We start from the raw sequence: 11363 nt of genomic DNA on the forward strand, positions 1-11363 counted from the left end.
GAAGCTTACTTAGTGTGACTTCCTCCTTGTTCAAATGATAAGTCATACGAAACTGGTCATAACTTGGAGGTAAGGAATGGATAATGATGTCAATCGCCATGTCCTCAGGGAAGTCCACATTAAGCTTCAATAATCGGTCCACAAACCTTTGCATTTTCTGCAAGTGACCGGTGAGGGATTCTCCCTCCTTCATCCTAGCTATTATCATGGAGGAAATGATTTCATACCTTTCCTGACGAGCACTCTGATGGTACCTATCCATCTGATTGTGGTGCATCTCAAAAGGGTAGAAATCTTCATAGGATTTCTGGAGTTCTGCTGTCATGCTGGCCAACATGATGCAAGACACCTTAGTGGCATCTTTCTCATGGGTAGTGTACTCAGCAATCTCCTCAGGAGTAGCAGTCGACTCATTGATAACCTTTAGCTCCTTATCGAGGACATACTATTTTCCCTCATAACGAGTAATCATTCTGATGTTCCTAATCCATTCATTAAAATTGGAACCATCAAAAGTGACTTTCCCACACAAGTTCATTAGGGAAAAGGAGCGTGTAGGGTTTGAGCCAGTAGCAGTGTTGGAAGACATCTGAAAGAAAGAAAGACAAGTTTTAATAGATAAAGAATCCTTAATAAGTCACCCAAAATGAAATATTAAGGCTAGGACCCAACAAACTATTTATAGTTGGAAGAGGGATGTTGTAATCCAAGCTATAAAACATTTGAAGGTAGGTAAATGACGATTTACCAATTTCCACCACAAAAACGAAATAGATTATTAAGTTTTATTGGATTGGAAATTCCTAGATATTTTGAGATACATTGAACTTTCAATGGCATGTTTGAATCTCGATTGTGCCCTCTCAAGTTTATGATTGGATGCCGAGGATCACAAACAAGGTGTGAATAACCATGCAAATTGACTTGGTACCCTTAACTTTTATCACCTAATCGATGTGTCGGTTAACCACACACGCTCCACCGATCTATGATAAAATTAAGTTACCATTTGCCACTCTTACTAGTCCTTGTTAGTGTGCCGGTTAACCACACACGCTCCACTAACGACTTGGTAAGGTACAAAGTGTAATTTCATGGGCTAGCACCTATTTCACATTTTTTCTAAAGTAACTAAGATTTGGAATTATTAAAGTATAGTTACTTTATAATTTCATTATACTTTTAATAAGCATTAAGGTCCTATCCTACCCGTTCGGCTAACGACCCTCCACCAGTCAAGGAAGTGGTGGGTGAGAGTGGACACCCATTAAACTGCCATTTTATAGGCAACAACCTTATACCCCCCTTATAGACCGGCTTCGTGAATGAGGCCAAATAACGGTAAGACTGACTTATTCTTATACATATCTATATATTTAAACTTTTAATATAATAATAGTATAAGGGTTGAATTTTAAACTTTTAAAACTCTAAGGTTCAATTTGAAATTAAAGTATTAGGGTGTAAGACTTTACAAATTCCAAAACTTGAGGGCAAGTACTGAAACTATTCAAGACTTTTCATTTCATAACTTATGAGTTTAATGGTCCATTAAAATGAAGACTCTTCATTTTATGTAACCTCTTATTCTTTAATGACACTTTTAAGGAAGTGACTTTTGGTTATCCATAACTTGAGGACAAGTTATAGACTCCATCATTAGGCATTAAGATCAAGAATCATATTAACAAGCAAGTTACACATAATTCCTATGATCTTCTAAAACTCATAAGAACATGAACATTCATATCAAAAATTCAAGAATCATATTAACACATATAAAACATGGAATTTTGATATTAGCCATTGTAAATGGATTAGCATAAGCATTACACCATCTAAAACAAGTTTTAAAACACCAAAACAGTTTAGGGTAATGTTTCTAGTCCATTTCCAGCAGCAAAACTCGAAAATCTGCATTCAGGGGCTCCTACTCGTCGAGTGCAAGAACCTACTCGACGAGTAGGATGAATTAACTCATGGACTCGTCGAGTCCCCCCATGGACTCGGCGAGTTCATGCTGCAGAATGCAGAAAACTGAGTTTTTTCAACACGTTTGCATCAAGTATCAAACAAACAAGCCTAGGCTCTGATACCACTGATGGGTTTTGAGCATTCTAACACTCCTATGGTGTACATGCAACCATAGAAACCTTGGATCTATGTTTTACTATGATACATGCAAATTTGATTTCCAAGGTTCATAACCTATCTAGCATAGCATGGGGAACTTTTAAACATAAATGATAGTTGTAGAACATACCTTATGTTGTTTGGATTCCTTGAAAACCTTGTTAGCCTAGCACCTCAATTGTGATGCCTGAAATGTCTCACACAACACCACAATACTTGGAATAACCTTGACAGAAGTTCACTAACACCTCAAAATCGGCTAGCCCTCTTCCTTGCTTGTAGAAGTGCCGATTTTGCTAGTCTAGGGGTCTTTTTATAGTTGTGGCACAATTAGGGTTACACCATGTAAACCCTAATTGTCATGGCTTTCCATATTCCATGATCCATGGGTTTGTAACCTCCATGGACTATCCATGGAGCACCTTATGGGTTTTATCCCAATCCAACAAACCATGGATCATTAGCCCACTATACAAGAATAGATGATTTACACAATCAACCCCATATATTTAATTAGTCTCTTTTTTATCACTTAATTAATTCCAAATTAATTCTTTGATCAATACTATATAAATAATATTATTAATATATTAGAACTTACAATATATTAATAAACCTTAAGTGTCCTTTCTCTCATTTTGGTCTATCCAAGCATTGCAATGCCATGCAACCCAAATGGACCATGCCAACCGGGTCAAGTAAATACCAGAAATAGTTATGGACTTAGACACCTTATACAACAATATATGCCAAAAATCCCGAACAACCCTGCTGCAGAAGTCTTCTAGCCCTCGCAGTTGAACAGAGGGTTGGCCCCTGCGAGGCCCTATCCCCATGAATAACCAGTTCTCCCCTACTTGGGGTTCGAAACCTCACCAAATGGCGCTCGCAATCTATCATGGCCCCATTGGCCCCCAACCAGTCCATCCCGACGATCACCTTCAGCCCTCGCAACGGTATCGGGACTAGATCAACACGAAACCTCTCCCCAAGGACATTCAGGACGCAGTCCCGATACACCCTCGCAACACTCACAGTTTGGTTGTCTGCAATCTCAACCTCAAGCGGGGAATCCAAAGTCCCCGGCGCATCCCAGAACTTCTTGCTAAGCGCAAGAGATACAAACGATCGAGTAGCACCCGAGTCGAATAGAATGTGAGCCAACATACCATTGACCAAAAAGGTCCCTATACACGAGTATATATATGCATAAGCAATACAAATTAATATCAAGCAGGAAAGATAAATACATACCATCCACAACATCTGGCTCTGCCCGAGCCTCCTCGGTAGTCAACTGAAACATGCGACTCTTCACCGTTATAGCCTCCGCCTTAACAGAGCGGCCATCAATGATCCTCATTATGGTGGGCACAGGCGCAACCACAACTCCTCCTCCCTGCAACCTCGGGAAATCGGCCTTTTTATGGCCAGCCTAGTTGCAGTGGAAACATATCAAGCCCTTCCTAGGGCAATCCCTGCTTGTGTGGCCCGGCTGACCAGATGTATAACATACCGGGCCCGACCCTCGGCAAAATCCATTGTGCGGCTTCCCGCATTTGGTACACCGGCCACGGCCCTGCTGGCCCCTACCCGAAGAATTAAAGGTCTTAGGCTTTTTAGCCTGACCCCCAGCTTCCTGAACCTGCTCCGGCTTTCGCTTAGTGCGAAGCTCTAACTCCATCTCTCGCTCACGGGGATTTTCCACCATCTCGTTCAGGGTTTTGCACCCTGTAAAGCTCACAAAATATCGGATATCATCCCTCAGTATGGAATGATACCTCGTCCTCCTCATGTCCTTATCCACAGCGTACTGCGGGATCAGTAGTGCTCGCTCCCGAAACTTGGCGGTGATCTCCGCCACAGTCTCGGTGGTCTGCTGGAGCTCCTGAAACTCCCTCACCAACCGTTGCACCTCAATAGATGGTGCAAACTCCAGATCAAAGCGTCTGACAAACTCTGCCCACGTCATCTAAGCCACACCGGCTGCTCCCACCTGGCTAGTAACCTCTCCCCACCAATCCCGGGCTCGATCCCTCAGCATGCACGAAGCAAAACCCACCTTCGCCGCATCAGGGCAAGAACTTGTGTGTTAGGCATTCTCTATGTCCGCCACCCAGGGTCGGCTAACTATGGGGTCCCTGACCCCGAAAAACTCTAGCGCCCCGCATGTCGTGAACTTCCAGAACGAGGGAGTTCGTGCCCCGACCTGGCCCGTAACAATCTCGGATCTGAATGCCCTGAGCCTATCCTCCATAATCTCCATCATACCTTCCTTGACCGTCCCAAAAATCACTGGGTAGCGTCAAGGATGCCCCTCGTAACCTCGGCTGAAATGAGCTCACGCAGCCTCTCATCAATGGGATCTGTAGTGTCACCCGACCCAGATCCTGATCTTGATCCCCCTGCTCCAAATCGTGTCACCACCATACTGAATTGCAATATCATAAAACGTAATGATCAGGATATCCAAAAAGGGGATCCTCCCACACCGGTTCTCGTTAGAGCTTCCAGATCTACATTGGTTCGGGTACAGGTCCTGTGCTTTCAGTAGTACGGGCCCAATACTACCTTCCACGCCTACCTGTACCTTCCCCAAGGTTCTACCTGAGAACTCTAATTCGTCCCAGACCAAATCATATCTCACAGGCTACCGCATAGCTCAAATCCTAGGCTAACCTAAGATTTCCTCCATCCATATCAAACCAGAACTCAATCATAACAGGTTGCCTTATGCATGCAAATTATACACAAAACATGATCAAATAGACTTTCGAATAACAGACTCTACCCTAAGATCACAACCATACAAGGAACAGGTAATAAGGCCAAATCAATCATTCTGAGGCTATAAGACCCTAACAGTATATAATTTTGCAAGCATACACATAGCAAGATTTATACGATTATCATAATCCAAATATCAATATAACATGGCTAACATATTGGGGAACTACTTACTTGGCTCGGCCGATCACGCGCATTGCACTCTTGGATGTAAATCAAGTTAGAAGTTGAATTATAAGAACATTGGACAATTATAATTTATATTATGCTACAAAACGACATAGTATGGTGAGTTTGGGTATCTAAGTTTATATACCCTTAAGGGTATATTCATTTTTCCCATATATATATATATATATATATATATATATATATATATATATATATATATTAATTGGAAGGATAAATAAACAACATATATACCCAAAAAAATACCCTAGAAATACCTAAAAAAATACTTTGAGATATCTAATCTTTTTTTTTTTGACTTTACAGGTCTAAAAATCATCTTAAAAATGCTATAATTTTTAGCCTTTTAAAGTAAAAAGAAAAAATAGATATCTCAAAGTATTTTTTTTAATGTATTTCTAGGGTAACTAGTATTTTTTTTGGGTTTATGCATTTTCTATTGATCCTTTTCTATATATATATATATATATATATATATATATATATATATATATATATATATATATATATATATTGAAATGAGTGCATGTACATCACACCTCCTACGGTGGTTGCCAAAGCTCCGAGTGAACCCGAAATAGGCCATGGACTTGGATCTACCAAATGATAAGAGTGCCTCTGAGATTCAATCATAAACAACTTTGCCTCGGTTGCATGTAAACCCCCCGAGAGAAGGCAGTGAACGGAGTTGGCGGTTCGAGTTCTTCGCAGGACGGATGGGACCCAGAGTTAACAAGTAGCTTGGCTCAACCTTCGCTTTCCTTTGACAAGGCAGCTAAGGCTCCAGCTTCGCTTTCTACTTCGCTGCCTTTCTCTAACGAGACAAGTAAAGTACCTTAATTCACTTACAGCAAGATAAGGTATTTCAGAAATTGAATCAACGGCATCGAATGCAAGCTCTGATAAAGTTTGATTCTTCTTTATGGACTACAACGACCTAAAGTAGCTAAATAAGTAGTGAAAGTAAGCTCCTGGCTAAAATGAGTCTTGGTTCTACCCACCGGCAAGAATTTTTCGACCTGATTAAATGATTGTAGATTGGCTATTTCGGGGTTCCATGCCCATGGATTGCCTTATTATAGCTTTTTTGATTCATCGGGTATGCTGGCTAAGAGAATCGCTTCTCGCCTTGCTTGCAAGAGTATAAGCAAGCCGTAGCATTTTGACCCAGATAGAACTCTTTCAATTCATGAGAGAAAGTGCTTTAGTAGCGATTTCCCTGTTCTAGTGCAAGACGCTATATGGGGCATACGAGTCAGGGGGAGCTAATGCTTGTTGGGTATTACCATGGAAAGTAAGGACGTTTAATTTGGTGATCGTGATAGGGATGAAGATCTCGATTATTCAGATTATGATCTCGATCTAGTCGACTCTGTTTATTCAGTAGATCTGGCCGGTTGAACGCTTTCTAGCAGCACCAAAAGCTTGGGTAGTGGGATGGGGGTGAAACCTGTTCTGGCTCTTGGTTTATGAAATCCCGATTTGAAGACTAGGGCCCTTCTTCTCTTCTTCTTGTGAGCTAGTAGCAGTTTTATCAGTTTATATATATATATATATATATATATATATATATATATATATATATATATATATATTGAAAAAGTCAAGCAACCAAGGGACATTTCCAAAGAGTCGAAATCTAAAGCGATAAATGACAAAAAAAATGGTTGTAGACTTTTATATAATGGATGCGCATGTACCAGATTATACCAAAACTCACTTCCTTTTTTAGTTTAATTTTTTTAGACCATCTTTTTTATTGGAAAAAAACGAATATACAATTGTTCGTGATTTTTCGTCATCTTTCATAGTGATTCATATTGACATATAAAAAACGAGTCTTTTTTTTTCAAAAAAAAAACATATTTCATTTTCTCTGTTTTTTGAAAAGTTAAGGTCTATTTTTTATCGAAAAAAATTAATAAAGATATCAAAATTTATATTTTTTTAATACTTTTTAAACATTAATTCAAATTGATGTAAAAAAATCAAAATTTTACCTTAGATATACATTGTGAATATGCTAATGTGAAGTGTTCAGATTCACATTGTGAATAATAGTAAGTTAGATTTAAATTGTGAATTCTAAAAACTAAATTATATAGAGTTCAGATTCACAATGTGAAGAAATCTGTTTGTTGATTTTACAAAACTAATTTACAAGTAATCAAAACGTTAAAATATTATAAAATTACGTGAAAATATATTTCGATTCATATATAAATTTTACGAAATAAATTTGTGAATGATCAAATAGTTAAAATAGTAAGTCAGATTCACACTGTGAATGGTAAAAGTGAAATATTTACAGTTCAGATTCATAGTGTGAATTTAAACACATCAAAGTTTTTTAAACGATATTGATGTTTATTAATACAGGACAAAAAATTGAGATTTTTGTTATATTTAGTTTTTTTGGGATAAAAATAAACCTAATTACTGAAAAAAAAAACTACAAAACGAAGTGAGTTTTTTTCAAAAAAAAAATTGTTTATTTATATATCAATATGGATCTCTATGAAAAGAGGAAGGAACATCGTGAACAATGGTATATTCGGTTTTTTTCAATAAAAAAACATTGCCTAAAAAAATTTAATCGAAAAAAGGTGGTGAGTTTGTTGGTATAATCTGATGTATGTGTGTTCAATTTACAAATCTACAACTATTTCCTTGGCCGTTGATCATTATAATTTCCGACGCTCGTGATTGATTCATCGGTCGTTGTTAATAATGGCTTTTTATTGAACCACACCATATATATATATATATATATATATATATATATATATATATATATATATATATATATATATATATATATATATCGCTATGTTATAATGTGGATGATAACTATTATTTGGTCATAACGACAATTTTTAACCAATAGATGAAAAATCAAGAATGGTTATGTCTAGGGTCTATAGTATTACAGTGGAATATCATCTACCATATAATAACATAAATTTAATTATAAGGGTATTCTAGTCAATTTAACAAAATTTAAAAAAGGAAAATTCTGGATTTTATGTATACTTGATTTTCTTAATTTAAAAAAAAAATCTGATTTTGGAGGATAATCATTCTCCTAATTCAAAAATTTGAAAAAATATGTTTGTAAGTATGGTGTTCATTCTAACAGAATATATTTAAGAATATGAAATCAATTTTTTTATATAAAATATCCATTCTTAGAAGAATGTAATACACAATAACAATTTTTTAATCTAATAACATATTAAATAACTACATTCTATGAAATAGTCTACATCAAAAAACTGAAAAATCTAAAAAACAATAACATTATTTTATTTTTCATTCTTGGAGAATGAGATACAAACAATCGTTATGTGAGAATCGCATCCGTGTTGGATTAAGGTGTCTAAGCTCATAACTAAATTAGTAAAAACTTGTAATTAGAAACAAAGTCGTTTTTGGGTTGCCCTCATAACTAGAACTTGGTTAGAATGACATATGTAAATAGATGATATTTTATTAGATTATTATAGGATTAATAAACTAATTGGAAATTATGAGGAAATGATTTGGTAATGTATTATATGATCAATATATTAATTGAAAATTGATAGTTGATTTATTAATTTATTATGTGATTAGTAAATTAATATGAGATCAATTGTTAAATAATTGATTTTATAATTTATATGTTTAATCAATTGTTAATATGAGAACTAGGTTAGTGTAACATCCCAAAAACCATGACATTTTTTTCCATTTTTATTAAACATTTCCACAAAATCATAGATCGTAAATGATTCTTTTCAAACAATCCATAGCAACAGACTATTAAATTCTCTCAAAAACATAATTTAGTAGGAGGATGTGTACGATCACGTATTCGCCTTGCCCCGATCCTCTGATGTACCTGAAACCATGAAATCAACAAATGTAAGCCAAATCTTAGTGAGTTTCGTAAACATATTCCACACACAACACATATACAATGCATGCACACGAGGCCTACAACGTAAGGATGGACCGCCACCTGAGCCTTCTGCAACAAGCTAGACCGCTCCTGAGACTACAACATAAGTTGGACCGCTCCTTTGGGCCTATAATATCAATTAGACCGCCCGGGTATCTTGTCTTTCGACACAAAGCAGGACTGCCTCAACCCATCCACATTATGTCGACATATGCACAAGAACAAATAACCAACTAGCACAGGTAATCACAACAAATATACCAATACAACAATTCAATACAATATACCAACATCCAAAAATCCTTAGGAACACGTCTAGATATGAGCACAGCTTATCATCCACAAACTGATGGTCAGAGTGAGAGGACCATTCAAAATTTAGAAGATACGCCCCGAGCCTGTATAATAGACTTTGGAAACGCATGGGATACTCATTTACCGTTAACTGAGTTTTCCTACAATAATAGTCATCACACCAGCATCAAGGTCGCACCGTTTGAGGCTCTTTATGGACAAAAATGACGTTCCCTAATATGTTGGGCAAAAGTTGGAGACACACAAATGGCCAAAGAACGTACAGGAGATACCTTACGTACCAGACCAGAAATAGTCCACGAGACAACTGAAAAGATCGTGAAAATTAAGGATCGATTAAAGGTTGCACGTGATCGTCAAAAGAGTTATTTTGACGTAAGACGTAAGCCTTTGGAATTCCAAGTTGGAGATAAAGTAATGTTGAAGGTCTCTCCTTGGAAAGGCATGATTCGATTCAGGAAATGAGGCAAACTAAACCCGCAATATATAGGACATTTTGAAATTCTAGCAAGAATTGGTTCTGGCGCATATCAACTGAAGTTTCCTCAAGAGTTAAGCAATATACACGATGTTTTCCACATATCGAATCTCAAAAGATGTCCATCCGATGACACTCTTGTTGTACCTCTCGACGAGATACAAGTCAATTCCAAACTCAACTTTGTAGAAGAACCTATCGAAATCATGGATCGAGAAGTCAAACAATTAAAACAAAGTCGTATTCCCATAGTGAAAGTTCGATGTAACTCTTTACGAGGACCTGAATTTACGTGGGAACGGGAAGATTAGATGAAACAAAAATACCCCCAATTGTTTAATAATACCCCATCCACAAGATAAATTTCAGGACGAAATTATTTCAACGGGGGGAGAATGTAACACCAGTCAAAATAGGTCAACAACAATCACATGTGATTATGTTAATCAAGTAATGTGATTATGTAAAACAAGCAATGTAATAAACTCACTATGTAGTTCATGGTAAATTCTAATACAATTATGAACTTTCATACATATTTTGTGGTATAAATCAAAGTATACGTCCATAAAAATCTCAATCTAACTTCGCGTGAAGAAGTTATGATAAAATCTAACACTATAAATATCTATAACAAGAATAAGTTTAAATATAGTGAGAGTTAGCTATATGAATATGAAAGAGAGTTGTAGTACTCGTAAATACCTACGCGTGGATATAAAGAACGTCAAAAACGGAGTTCGTATGCAAAATATATGATCTTCCGAAGATGTAGCAATCTAAGAGCGTGACACGTGGCAGCAACCCTAATCAAGCCATGCTCCACGACGTGGCCATAAGATTCTCAACGTGAATATGATCTAAGACACTTCTCAAGGCTAGAATGCAGATGTCAAGTCTACGGGAGTGATGTGTTAAGACTCCACGATGTGGCCATCAAGATCACGACGTGAAGTCAGTATTTCGACACCTTCCGAAGCTAGGACCCAAATGGCAAGTCTACAAGGTGATGCAGACACGCTCCATGACGTGGACTTGTCTTGGACAACCTATAAATAACAAGTTCAACCCTAACCTTCCTTACACCTAAATCTCTTCTCTTTCTCTTGTTTACTGAAGGCATTCTACGTCCCGAGCCCGACGATCACAAACCACTGACTGTTTCCAGTTAGATTCCATAAAATCACGCTACTAGGGTGAGTTTCACGGCCCTACTTTTTAATGTTTTCGGGGGAAAACGCATGCTAAATATTGTATATAATTCAATAATATGTCTATATGATAGTATATTCGTATCAACATAGATAGTTATATTAACCGGGATATAGTTGTTTTGTATCTGATATTTTGAAAAATACAACTATCGTAAACTTGTTAGCATGTTATTATACTAATGCAGACCCTGAGTTATACTCGGGTGTTCTATATATATATATATATATATATATATATATATATATATATATATATATATATATATATATATATAGCCTCAGAGTTATACTCGGGAGTTATATA

The sequence above is a fragment of the Lactuca virosa genome, chromosome 5, assembly GCF_052849685.1.
Source record: "Lactuca virosa cultivar CGN04683 chromosome 5, Lactuca_virosa_CGN04683_v6, whole genome shotgun sequence".
In the NCBI taxonomy this organism is placed as follows: domain Eukaryota; kingdom Viridiplantae; phylum Streptophyta; class Magnoliopsida; order Asterales; family Asteraceae; genus Lactuca; species Lactuca virosa.